The sequence below is a fragment of the Erinaceus europaeus genome, chromosome 13 (assembly GCF_950295315.1).
Source record: "Erinaceus europaeus chromosome 13, mEriEur2.1, whole genome shotgun sequence".
Taxonomy (NCBI): Eukaryota; Metazoa; Chordata; class Mammalia; order Eulipotyphla; family Erinaceidae; genus Erinaceus; species Erinaceus europaeus.
This window is the reverse complement of record NC_080174.1, coordinates 18,434,659-18,448,469: the sequence shown is the minus strand read 5'-3', so window position 1 is coordinate 18,448,469 and position 13,811 is coordinate 18,434,659.

Below are 13,811 nucleotides of genomic sequence, written 5' to 3'. Positions count from 1 at the left end.
TCACTGCTTGTGAAGCGACCCCCTCAACCCCCGCAGGTGGAGAGCCGGGGTCTGGAACTGGGATTTTTGTGGGTCCTTGTGCTTTGTACTATGTGAACTTAACCCAGTGCACAACCTCCCAGCTCCCGAGAGTAGAATCTTAGACCTAGTAACAGAAAACTGTGGTTAAAATCAATCAGTCAAAAAAAAAATTAGTAGTTGCAGCACAGTATTTAGTGTTACAGAGTTGACTACCATAAACTTTGGTGAGAGCATGAAATTACTTGCTTCTGAGGAATGAAACTTTTTAATTCAGTAAGAGCGAGGCAAGATTCCTTTTTAACTGCTGTCAGAAAATTTAACTGTGTCTGCAAACTAAAAATTTTAAAATATTTTATGTAATTCACCTGCGTCTATCAAGAAAGATCAGGTTATGCAACTGTAACTCCAATGCTTTGGTAAGTCAGTGCAAGAAAGTTATATGTATGTTCCAGGTCCCACAAGAGTCAGCAGGAGTTTCTGATTTCTGTGCTTCTCTAGTTGAGTCTGGAAGCCAGAGATTGGGCTTTGTTTCAATCAGACTTTCAAAGTCATGTTAACCATAGGGAGGGAACTTTGGAGGTTTCTAGAGGGACTGACTAGTACTCTGACCCTAAAGTGCCGCACAGTCTTTCTGTTCACAACATGTCAGAACTAATCAGCTGGATCCATCTAACCACTTGAGTGCCAAGAAGTTCTATATTCCATGTGCACAAAAGACAAGAAGAAACAAAATAAATGTCCACCATGTGTGTTTTTCCATCTCCTTTCAATTTTATACCCCCTATATGAAATAATCACTGTATGTTTAATGCATGTATTTCTATTTTTTTGTTTTTCTGAACATAGAGTCACTATAGATGTGCATTTGCAACTTGATTTTTTTATGTAGCAATTTAGTGTGAATATACTCTAAATGTTTTCATCTATCTGTTTGTTATGTAAAATGGATGTAGTACTATTTACTTTGCCAATGCTCTACTGAAAGACATTGAGGGACAGCAAATAGGACAATGACATTTTTGTGAAAATATTTTATGCTAGAAATTTGCTCTTCTAAGGTGATTCCCATAAGTACATTATGGGCTCAGTGTCTACATGTCTCCATTGATCCTGGTAGCAATGTCTCCCCTTTTTCTTCCTTTCTGACAGACTATGAGAGACAGAGAGCCATAGAAAGGAGAGGAGAGGGAGTCTGGTGGTAGCACAGCGGTTTAAGCACACGTGGCACAAAGCACAAGGACCAGCATAAGAATCCTGGTTCAAGCTCCCAGCTCCCCACCTGCAGAGAAGTCACTTCACAGGTGGTGAAGCAGGTCTACAGGTGTCTATCTTTCTCTCCCCCTCTCTGTCTTCTCCTCCTCTCTCCATTTCTCTCTGTCCTATCCAACAACGAGGACATCAATAACAACAACAAGAATAACTACAATAACAAAACAACAATAGAGGCAACAAAAAGGAAAATAAATAAATAAATATTTTTAAAAAAGAAAGGAGAGGAGAGAGAGAGGGAGAAGAAAAAAGAAGAGAAGAGAGATATGAGAAGGAGGATACCTGCAGCATTGTCACTACCTAACCTTTCAAAATTTTAGTTATAACCAAATGACTTTCCTTTGATGAAATTATAGCGACTTACTTTTCCATGAACAAAAGTATGGCTGTCCCCTTATCTTTTTTCTCAGCAGCACTAAGTAAACTCTCTTAAAAAAATGAACACTTTATTAGGAGGTTGACGGTTTACGTTACAGCTGTGGACACATGGGTACTATTTATCATTGCTCAGTGATTGGCACATACAGGTATCTGCACGACACTCTCACCACCAACTTGGCTTCTTTCCCACCAGGCACCAAGACCCTCAACCTTCATCTCTTTTTTCCTTCTACTTTTCCCATAGAGCCCTTTGCCTTGGTTCAATATGCCAAGCCCAATCCAAGTTTCATTCTGTTTTCCCTTTCTGTCCTTATTTCTTGAATTCATCCCAGTATGTGCCTTTCTCTTTTTGGCTATTTGGACTTAATCTGATCCCTTCAAGTTTCATTAAAGATGAGACAAAGACCTTATCATTTCTAATAGCTGATATATATATATGTATATATATCACAGGTTTCTAAGCCAGTCTGTCATTGGGCATCTGGGTTGCTGCTGTCTCTTTCCAATTTTTCCTCATTGATGAATTACAATACTTGTGTATTTATTTATTTATCTATTTCTTTATACTAGAGCACCGCTCAGCTCTGGCCTTATGGTGGTGGTGGTGCAGGTACTTTGAAGCCTCAATCATGAAAATATTTTTATATACCTATTATGCTGTCTCCCTTTCCCCACATGTGACAACTTAATTGAAGAGATATGGTAAATATATTTGAAAGGATAAATGAGTATAAGGTGCTTGGAAGTAAGAAAAGTTCTTTAGAAGATAGTTTTTAAAAAAATCTTTGTATATATATATATATATATATATATATATATATATATATATATAATTTAATTCATTTTAATGAGAGAGAGAGAGGGAGGGAGGGAGGGAGGGAGAGAGAGAGAGAGAGAGAGAGAGAGAGAGAAATATAGAGAGAAAGACACAGAAAGAAAGACCACAGTACTACTCAGCTCTGGCTTATGGTGGTGCTGGGGATTGAACCTGGAACTTCAGAGACACAGGCACAAGTCTTTTGCACAACCATTATGCCGTCACCCTACCACGAGAAGATGGCTTTTAAATTACAATGAAGCTGAAGAATATTCCGGAGAAGGGGAAAAATACAAACCCGCCACCAGAGGTACAGATGCTGCTGACCAGGGAGATATGCTTACCTGAAGTGGATAAGATAAGCTAGGAAATGGGAGAAATAACGCCATTTTAATCCACCTACTGGACCCAGGAGAGAAACTGCGACCTGAAGAGAAGACAGTGTGCATTTTCTCACAGAAAAGTGACACAGGGCTGAAGTGATAGTATAACCTACAACACTGATACCTCTGAGACCCCAGGTTCAGTCACCAGCACCACTATAAGGCAGATCTGAGTAGTGTTCTAGTCTCTGTGTACCTTTCTCTGTATCTCTCTCATTAAAGTAAATCAACAAAATATTTTAAAAATGTGGCACAATAGAAACGGGTGTTTGAAACAAGAGGGTGAAGTGGATAGCATATTAGTTATGCAACAGATTTCCCAGCTCCAGGCTCTGAGGTCTCAGATGCTGTTCTTGGCACCACCATAAGCCTGTACTGACAAGTGTTCTAGAAAGAAATAAACAATAAATAGTATTTGGCCAGAGGATGGTGCAGAAAGAGTGAATGGAGAAGGAGCCAGGATATTGCTACAGTAATGCAGCCACAAAGTGTGTTTCACATTTGCTTTCCTATTTTCTATATCCTTTCATTTAGCAAACGAAATATCGCTAGAAGAAAGTAACATCAAGTTAAACTTGATAGATTTTTTTTTGTGTGTATTGCATTTATTTCTTAGTTTTTATGATTTATTTATGAGAAAGAGAGTGAGGGAGAACCTGAATCACATTCTGGCGTATATGTCCCTAGAGATTGAACTCGGGACTTCATATTTAATTGTCCAATACTTTATTCACGGTACCACCTCCTGGACTGCTATTTATTAGTTTTGAAAACTCATGAAATTTTACCAGTATGGAAAAAAAATGAAAAGCACAGAATTGCAAGGAAAACAATGGCTAGAAGTAAAGAAATGAGCAAGATTACTTCAGAATATGAGAACTAAGAAAGGAAAGTTCAGTAGTAAAAGGCTAGAGATAAATTGGCAAGTACATTCTTTGTATAAACACAGCTGTCAGAGGAAAGGGGACTCAAAGTCAAACACCCTCCTAAAAAGAGGAAGAAATACAATGCTCAGCTCTTCTGTGAAGCATAGTTAGGATATAGGTTAAACCTTTGATATGCTTTTCGATTCATGAATGCAATGGAACTCTAATTCTGTCAGAGCTTGTACTATTCAGATGAGTCTTTGCTGCATATATTGTCTTAGACTGTGAAGAAAGAAAAATGCTACTTTTGGAATGTGGAAGAAAACAAGAAACATACAATCATCGCATAAGCTAATGGGATAAAGTAGAAACACAGATAATATACAGAGAATTTGTATAGTGTGAATTATGTGTGTAGATATACACACAAGTATACACCCACACCATTCCAGGAGGAAGCTGGGCTCTCTCTGTTCCTGCTCTCTTGATCTTCCAGCTACTGCTTTCCTGGCTCCCGGTGCCTGACATGGCCACTCTCCTGGTACTTGCATACCCATAGATGAAATTTGGTAACTAACTTACAGATTCACAGCCTAGTTTTACCTCTTCTGATAATTGCCTATCTTGCTGTAATTAGAATATACCGTTCTGTACTACTATAACATCATGGAATAAATACACCTTTGATTGTTTTAAACCAGCACCAAGCTAAGCCTCCTGTGAAGTCTTTTTTTTATTTTTATAATTAGAATAATAGAGAATAGGAAAGACACCATAGTATTATTCCACCACTTGTGAAGCTTCCGCTGCAAGATACTCCTGTTTTGGCCAGGGGTTTGAACCTGGGTCCTTGTGCATGGTCAAGTGTGTGCTCTAACATGTGAGCTATCTTCTAGCCCCTCTATAGCTCTGAGGGATATGAGTAAACTACATAGTCTGCAAAGAGGAAAACGGACAAAATGGAGTAATTGTTAACATCATTTCACACCCCATTTTTATCTCAGAATTCTGAATAATGCGGATACATTTTTTGTATAGTTAGTTTCAGATAAGAAATATAAAATTAATTTTGATTAATTAATTTTTACTATCTTTAATTATTTTGTATTCGATAGAGATAGCCAGAAATTGACAAGGAGGGAGAAATAGAGGACAGAGTAAGAGAGACACCTGCAGCACTGCTTCAACACTTGTGAAGCTTTCTGTGCTTTTTTTTGTGTGTGTGAAGCAGACTGAGAACTTTGTAAAACACAATGAAAGCCAATAGTAAATGCTAGCTTTAAACACGGTATATAAGTGACAAGCTATGCTTGCTTTCCTTTGTCTGTGTCTCGTTCTTTCTCCCCTCACTCACTATATGAAAATTGTACCTGGGAGTCCATCCATGTGCTTGTATGAGGCTGTGTGTTCATTCCCTGGTGCCACACTACTGAATAAAAGCAAAAAGAACTCAAGGACCACCACTGAATAGCAGTGGGGCGGTCTAGGTCTGCCCAGCATTGCTTTAGATGTCCTACAGGGAAGATTCTCTGTGGCATAGAACAGAGCACTATCACTAGAACAAAATTAATGAGAAAAAGAAAGATGGGAATAGAAAAAAAATTGGCTCTGAATGGTGCACACTATTCAAACACCAAGACAGGCTTAATTCTGCTTTGGAATGAGATTTCTTAAGTGCTTTAATCCTGCAAGGAGATGAATAAAAATGTACTTATCATTCTGGGATGACATTATCATATAGATAGACCCCATGCATTTATTCATCTGTGGCACACAGAGAAAACAAACATGGGTGGATAAATAAACACATCAACATTATTTTTAAATTTTTTTTTAGTTTAAAGAGCAATTTATGGATGTTAGTGGGTTAGGTAAATGACTTATAAAGGTTCAATTTATGGTGAATAGAATTATGCTCTTTGTGGTAGACTTAATGTGGTAATACACATGTCCCTCATCACAGACCCCTGCAAGCATCAACCCGGCTTTGACCTAGCACGTTATGATTGGGCCCTCCTCAATCGCTATCGAACAGGCCATGGCCGGTGCGCCGCTATGTTCCATCGCTGGGGAGCCAGAGACGACCCAAACTGCCCCTGCGGCTCCAGACAGACTATGACCCACATAGTCAACGACTGCCACCTCTCCAGATTCAAAGGAGGTCTCGAAACTTTACATCAGGCTCAACCTGACGCTGTTGACTGGCTATGGAAGAAGGGCAAACGCTAGAAGAAGAACACATGTCATATATTAATGATCTTATCTGAAAGTTATATAGTATAGAGATTTTTGCGTTACCTTACTTTAAAAGAATTTATATCAATGCTGTTGGGTGAGGGTTGGGGAGGTAGTTTTATTATTTAGTAGACAAGTATACTTGATATCTCCATTCTGTAAGGGAGTTTGTGTAAGTTGTTCAAGGTTACACAATCCAGAGGGTGGAAGAGTAGGATTCAGAGTCAAACCTTTGCTCCAAAAAGTAACATTACTGAGAAGGGTAGGCTTTCTTCCTTGTTTAGAGATGACAACTATTTGTGTGTGTGTGTGTTCCATTTTCTACTCAATAAACACTTAGATTCTTTTCAATTCTTGGTAATATTATAAATATTGCTGCAATAAGCACAAGAATGTATATATATATATTTTCCGACTTGTGCCTTTGTATTATTTTGCATAAATATTCAAAAGTGTGTTAACAGAAGTGTATTTTTTGTTTTAAACTGAGTGCCTAGTTTTGAGGAATATCCACATTGATTTTATTCCAATAATACTTTTGTGGTCTGAAAATTATGTTACTTCACATGCAGTGAAGGTATTGTATCTGCTGAGTCACTTCCATGGCTACGATTTTTACATTTTTTGTGAATGTGTTTTTTGGTTGCTCTCTTGTTTACCAGGGTGAGGGGGGGCATCTGTAGTTTTATAATATTTTTTACTATTCACTTATTATTATAATATCTAGTATAAATTTATCATAATTCAGAACCAATAAATGACTTTTCTTTGGTTAATTATGATGTTTGATGAATATGATAAATTACAAGATACTATAAAATAAAGAAGGTTACAAAATATTTTATGTGTTAATGATTTTATTGCTTTTGAGATGTGGATGTTACTCTATTTGAATTTACAATTTCTTTTTTCTTTTACCAGAGTACTACTCAGCTCTGGCTATTTAACTCCTACCTTTCATTCATTCTTTTATGTTTAGTCTTGGCACCAGAGCTACCATTATGGCTTAGAGTCTGAAAGACCCATTGCTCCTGGTGGCCTTCTCCCTATTTCCTCTAGATAAAGATAGAGGAGGAAAGGGGCCTGGTGGTGGAGTATCTGGTTGAGTGTGCATGTTACAGTGTGCAAGGACCCTGGTCCCCAACTGTAGGGGGAAAGCTTTGCAAGTGGTGAAGCTGTGCTGCAGGTGTTTCTCTGTCTCTCTCCCTCTCTATCACCCCCTCCCTCTCGATTTCTGGTTGTCTCTATCCAATAAATAAAAGCTAAAAAAAGAACAATATCATTTTTAGAAAAAAGAGAGAGGGAGAGATGGACCAAGGGAGGAGAGCTACTACAGGACTGATCCACCACTCATGGAGCTTTCTCCCTGCAGGTGCTCTTAAGTGGTGGCATGGGTTCAAACATGGGTCCTTGTCACTTAACATGTGATATTTTTCTAAATCCAGATTCCTATCACTTGTATCAGACAGAGATTATATATATATCCTTCTTAAGAAAAATGCAATACATTCATCACAATAATATATCATACTAAAACTTTAGAAAAAAATCTAAGTGATATTTAATTAAAGCTATTGATTCAATGTAAATTAATTTCACATTCTCTAAAATAAATGTAATGGAAATCATTGCTCAGTTGCAATTTGACAAACATGCAACTCACAGATTGCCCAGGCATGTTATCATTAGCATAGGATAATAATAAATAAGTGAAATTAAATAAGTGTAATGAACAGTATTGTAGCTCAGGAAGATGATATATATATCCTAAATCTCAAGAATTAAAGGGGCAGGAAAATTTCGATTTATCCAGACATTAACTCTCAGCATGTTAAATTTAGTGACTTCTATTTCATTCAAAATCCCTTTCTTGAATATAGGTAGGTTTTCCAGTATTTATGGCAGGGAGTGGGTGATCGCCAAAGTAAACTCTTGCCCACTGTTGAGAATAGAACCAGGCAGGCTGAAAGAATTGAAAAAAGTGTGAAATCCTTCAAAGCAGTCTAACAACTGACTAAATAGGAGACTTAATTAACCTGTGTATTTATACTACCTTTTCACAAAATGGTAGCTGGAATGGTGTAGGTAAAAATAATTATGTCTTGAAAATCTATCCGGAGACTGTTAAATATAACTTACTGACTTTTCAGTTGAATAGTTCTTCTTGTTCTCCTGCTTCCGTTGACATATAAAATTTTATGCATGGTCCTTGGCACTCTCACTAGCCATCAGCTTAAGCTCTCCTCTTCTGCAACTGATGTTTTATGGAAGTATTTTTCAAAACCACACAATTGAAAAGACACTTAAAAAATCCAGTCAGCATGATACTTTTGCAAGTTATAAGCCCGATCTCAAAAAGTTCTCCTATACATTAGAAGTAGAAAAAAAAAAAAAGAGTAATTTGTCTTTGCACTGAATCTAGAATATTATTTCAGTAGCACATTGATAATATATTCACAAGGCTTTCTCACTTTTATCAGCATTTTTTTTTAGCAGTATGTTATTTCACATCATGTGCTATAAAATATATTTCCTATTACACTCCTTGAAGAGCTACTTTATGGGTGAGCCACTTGGTTCTTGGTTCTTACTCAGAGATTTGTGGGTGTGAAGAGGAAGGTTTTCATTACAGATTATTTTGTGATACATACACAAATGTTGAAAATTTCTATTTCTTTGAATACATTCCCTTGATACACATTTTTGATGAATATTTTATGCATATTTTCCCCAGTTCTATCTTTATGTATGAAAAGAAGAGAAAACTACCACATCACTTTGATCCATGTGATGCTTGAAATTGAACACTGACTTTCACCTTGAGCAAAGAGGAATACACAAATAATCAATAGAACAAACAAACAAACAAACAAAAACAGTGAAAAGACTTGTTTAAAAGTAGGTGCTAGTTTGTAATAGCCAAAACCTGGAAGCAACCCAGGTGTCCAACAACAGATGTGTGGCTGAGCAAGTTGTGGTCTATATACACAATGGAATATGACTCAGCTACTGAAAATGGTGACTTCAATTTCTTCACCCCATCTTGGATGGAGCTTGAAGGAATAATGTTAAGTGAGATAAGTCAGAAACAGAAGGATGAATATAGGATGATCTCACTCATAGGCAGAAGTTGAAAAACAAAATCAGAAGGGAAGGCACTAAGCCAAACTTGGACTGGAGTTGGTGTACTGCACCAAAGTAAAAGGCTCTGGGGTGGAGGGAAGGGGAGGCTCAGGTCCTGGAACATGATGGCAGAGGACGACCTAGTGGGGGTTGTACTGTTATGCAGAAAACTGGGAAATGTTATGCATGTACAAACTATTGAATTTTACTGTTGACTATAAACCATTAATTCCCCAGTAAAGAATTAAAAGATCCGCGATTGTTCAACAATTTGTTTGGCTTTGTATGTTAACTCTCTTTTCAGCCACCAGGTTCCAGATGCTAGCATGGTGCCAACCAGACTTCCCTGGACAGATGACCCCACCAATGTGTCCTGGAGCTCCGCTTCCCCAGAGCCCCACCCTACTAGGGGAAGAGAGAGGCAGAGTGGGAGTATGGATCGACCAGTCAATGACCATGTTCAGTGGGGAAGCAATTATAGAAGCCAGACCTTCCACCTTCTGCATCCCACAATGACCTTGGGTCCATACTTCCAGAGGGATAAAGAATAGGAAAGCTATCTGGGGAGGGGATGGGATATGGAGAGCTGGTGGTGGGAACTGTGTGGAGTTGTAACCCTCTTATCCTATGGTTTTGTCAATGTCTCCCTTTTATAAATAAATTAAAATAAATAAATAAATAAGAATTAAAATAAACTAGGTGCTGACTGTTGGTATAATAACTACAATAAGTCACTTGTTGACTTATAATGCTGAGATCATTTTAAAATTACAATTTTCAGCACATATGTTTGGTCAAATTATGCCAAGCGATTGATTCTCTGATTTCCTTTTTTAAAGATTTATTTATTGACTTCTGGGAGATATGACCATCAAGTAACAGCTACAAAATCAGACCTAAGAAAATTCCATGAGGATAAATAGGAAATATGGCAACTAGGAGAACATATTTGGACACCATACTTCAGACAAGCGGCTGATACCAAACATCTATACAGAACTCATACAGCTCAATAAAAAAAGAATAACCCAATAAAAAAGTGAGCAAAAGTTATGAATAGGCAGTTCTCTAAAGAAAAGATATACACGGCTCACAGACAGATGTGGGAATGCTCCAATTCACTGATCACTGGAGCAATGCAAATCAAAATAACACTGAAATACCACCTCACACCTGTGAGAATGGCTTTTATCCACTGAGCAGGAGAGGATAAATGTTGGAAAGAATGTGGAGAACGACAAACTCTTATTACACGGCTGGTGGGAATACAAACTGGTGCAACCACTATGGAGAATCGTTAGTCAAATACAATATGGAGAATCCTTAATCAAATACAATATGGAGAATTGTTAATCAAATACAATATGGAGAATCCTTAAGTGTTAGTGAGCAAAAATCAAACCATCATCCACTGCAAGGAAGCAAAAGATGTTTATTCATGAATTTGAATCTGGGCTGAGAGGTGACTGACAGCAGTCCACCAGCTCGACCCTGAACAAGGCTCAAACCACACAATTTATAGGATTCTAGAGTACATTCTGGGTGGAGAATATGCAAAACTAGAATTCTATCAGACACTCAATAGAATTTTACAGAAAACGCAGGATCCAATCATTTCAGACATTGTCATACCCTAAGCAGCCTATAAGAATTGTCTAATTTCAAGCCTTTATGCAAAATAGGGTCACCACACTTTCTCATTGTCAGCCAAGACCACCTGGCTATCAGCTCCCTTGACCTTGAGCAAGTGGTTGGGTTTCAAGGACTTGGTTAGGCTAGCTATTCTCTTTCTTACATCTTGGTGTGTGGGCTTTGTTTTTCTAGGGGAAAGGGTAAGGAATTTTCCATCTCACACTATAAGCAGAAAAGCAACTATACTTAAAACTCATACTTAAAATTATACTTAAACAATTCTAAAGTTACTGCTTCTAACATTAAGCAAATACAATATGGAGAATCATTAATCAAATACAATATGGAGAATCGTTAATCAAATACAATATGGAGAATCCTTAGTCAAGTACAATATGGAGAATCCTTAATCAAATACAATATAGAGAATCCTTAATCAAACACAATATGGAGAATCCTTAATCAAATACAATATAGAGAATCCTTAATCAAATACAAATGCAAATACCTTATGATCCAGCAATTCTACTCCTAGGCATTTATCCAAAAGAGATAATAACACTAATTCAAAGGGCTATATGCACCCCCATGTTCATAGCTACATTATTCATAATAGCCAAAATGTGAAACAACCAAAATGCCCTTCAACAGATGACTGGATAAAAAAATTATGATACACATACTCAATGGAGTACTACTCAGCAATAAAAAATGGACACACACACACACACACACACACACACACACACACACGTACAGTCATAGAAATAACAGTCAACCCATATCTGCAACCTTAGGAGAACTTCTGTAGTTTCCAGCGGAGGGGGTGGGGATACAGAACTCTGGTGGTGGGACTGGTACAAATTTATGCCTCTGCTATCTTATAATTTTGTCCATCAATATTAAGTCACTAATGAAACTAAAAATATCTATTTATTTATTGGTCAGGCAGTAGTAGCACATCCTGTTGAGTACACTCATTACCTTATAAAAGGACCTACATTCAAGTTCCTGGTCCTCATCTGTGGAAGGGAAGCTTCACGAGCAGTGAAGCTGTGTTTCTTATTTTCTTTCCATCTCCATCCCCCTCTTGACTCTCAGTTTGTATCTGTCCTATCAAAAAAAAAAAAAGGTAAAAATGGCTCCATGGAGAGGTGGATTCATTGTACAGGTACCAAGTCCCAGGGATAGTTCTTCTAGCAATAAAAATATTTATTTATTTATTTATTTATTTATTTATTTATTTGAGAGAGAGAGAGAGGGAGAATGAGGTCATTAGAAAATTTAGGTTATAAGGGAGTCAGGCGGTAGTGAAATGGGCTAAGTGCAGGTGGCGCAAAGCGCAAGGACCGGTGTAAGGATCCTGGTTCGAGTCCCCAGCTCCCCACCTGCAGGGGAGTTGCTTCACAGGCGTTGAAGCAGGTCTGCAGGTGTCTGTCTTTCTCTCCCCCTCTCTATCTTCCCCTCCTCTCTCCATTTCTCTCTGTCCTATCCAACAACAACGACAACAATAACTACAACAATAAAACAAAAAGGGCAACAAAAGGGAATAAATAAATAAACAAATATTAAGAAAAGAAAAAGAAAATTCAGGTTACCATCTCCTCCTCGTGGTCAACTTATCAGCCTCCTATCTTGCCTGGCCAATTCAGCTTATGAGATGGAGCTCCAAAAAGAAAGTGTCAAGTAAAAGTACCCAAGTGTTTGTTTATTTTCTGATACTGGAAAAGGAATATATTTATTTTTCTTTCACATATCTACTCTTCTACAAGTGTGTGGACTTTTTTTTTTCTACAGCCAAAGCAAACAAATTTGCAGATTAAGATATATATATCATACCCAATCACAAAAGGAAGGGGATTATCTGAAGCAGAACAAATAGGACTTTGGCATGTCTGATTAGTCCTTTTGGCAAAGATAGTCCCTGCCAATTGCGAACTCTCCCACTCTCTTTTTTTCCTCTTACTAAAAATTTGGGTGTGGTCAAAGTAATTCCAACTGGAAGACCCAAATAATGGATCAGTATGGTAAGAGATTACAAAGACTTGCACTTACCTGCAAAACCCTGGGGTGTGAGGAAACACCCTCTTTATTGCAGACAAAATACAAACTGCAGTGAGTAAGCAATAACTTATTTTGGCATGGAAACCAGACACATTTATATGTAATGGATGTTAGTAGTGACCATTGACAACTTATTTCCTTTTAAGGACATTATATATAAACATATAGCCTTGTTCCACAACTTTAAAGTCTTCAAAGGACACATAGTAGTCATTTAAATACTGCCTTTGCAGGCTGGGAGTATGGACTGACCTGTCAGAGCCCATGTTCAGAGGGGAAGCAATTACAGAAGCCAGACCTTCCACCTTCTGCATCCCATAATGACCCTGGGTCCATACTTCCAGAGGGATAAAGAATAGGAAGGCTATCAGGGGATGGGATGGGATATGGAGTTCTGGTGGTGGGAACTGTGTGGAGTTGTACTTCTCTTATCCTATGGTTTTGTCAGTGTTTCCTTTTTATAAATAAAATTTAAAAAATAAAAATAAATAAATACTGCCTTTATCAAGATACTGACCATTGAAGCTTATTTTTTTTTCTATTTTTAATGAACTTACCACAGTTCATATAAACTTCATTATTGATTAACTTTACTTGTTTCAGAGGTTTTCAGAATGGCAAACTGTATATTTTTGTTTTTAAGATTCATCCATGCTATTGTATATAGGAGTGTTTAACCAGGTTAACACACCTTGGCTCCGAATCAGAAATTCTTTATGTTTTTAAAAAACATTAAACTGAGAATTTTAAGGTGCAATCTGGGAAAGGAGCCTCTAAATATTTTCATTCAATATCTGTGACTCTTTAAAAGTTAAATGATACTTGATTAGGAAGAATCATAGAAAAGTTTTCTGTGGTCATTAAAGTAGTTGAGTGCTTACTGTGGGATACTGAAAGTGTTCTTTGCCCCTCAGAGAGGTGATACTCAGCAAATAGTTTCACATGGTGTAGAGACCAAGCTGTGGCCATTAAATTGAGCACCAAGGTGCTTCGTTTAATGAGAAGAGTCCTTAATCTCCA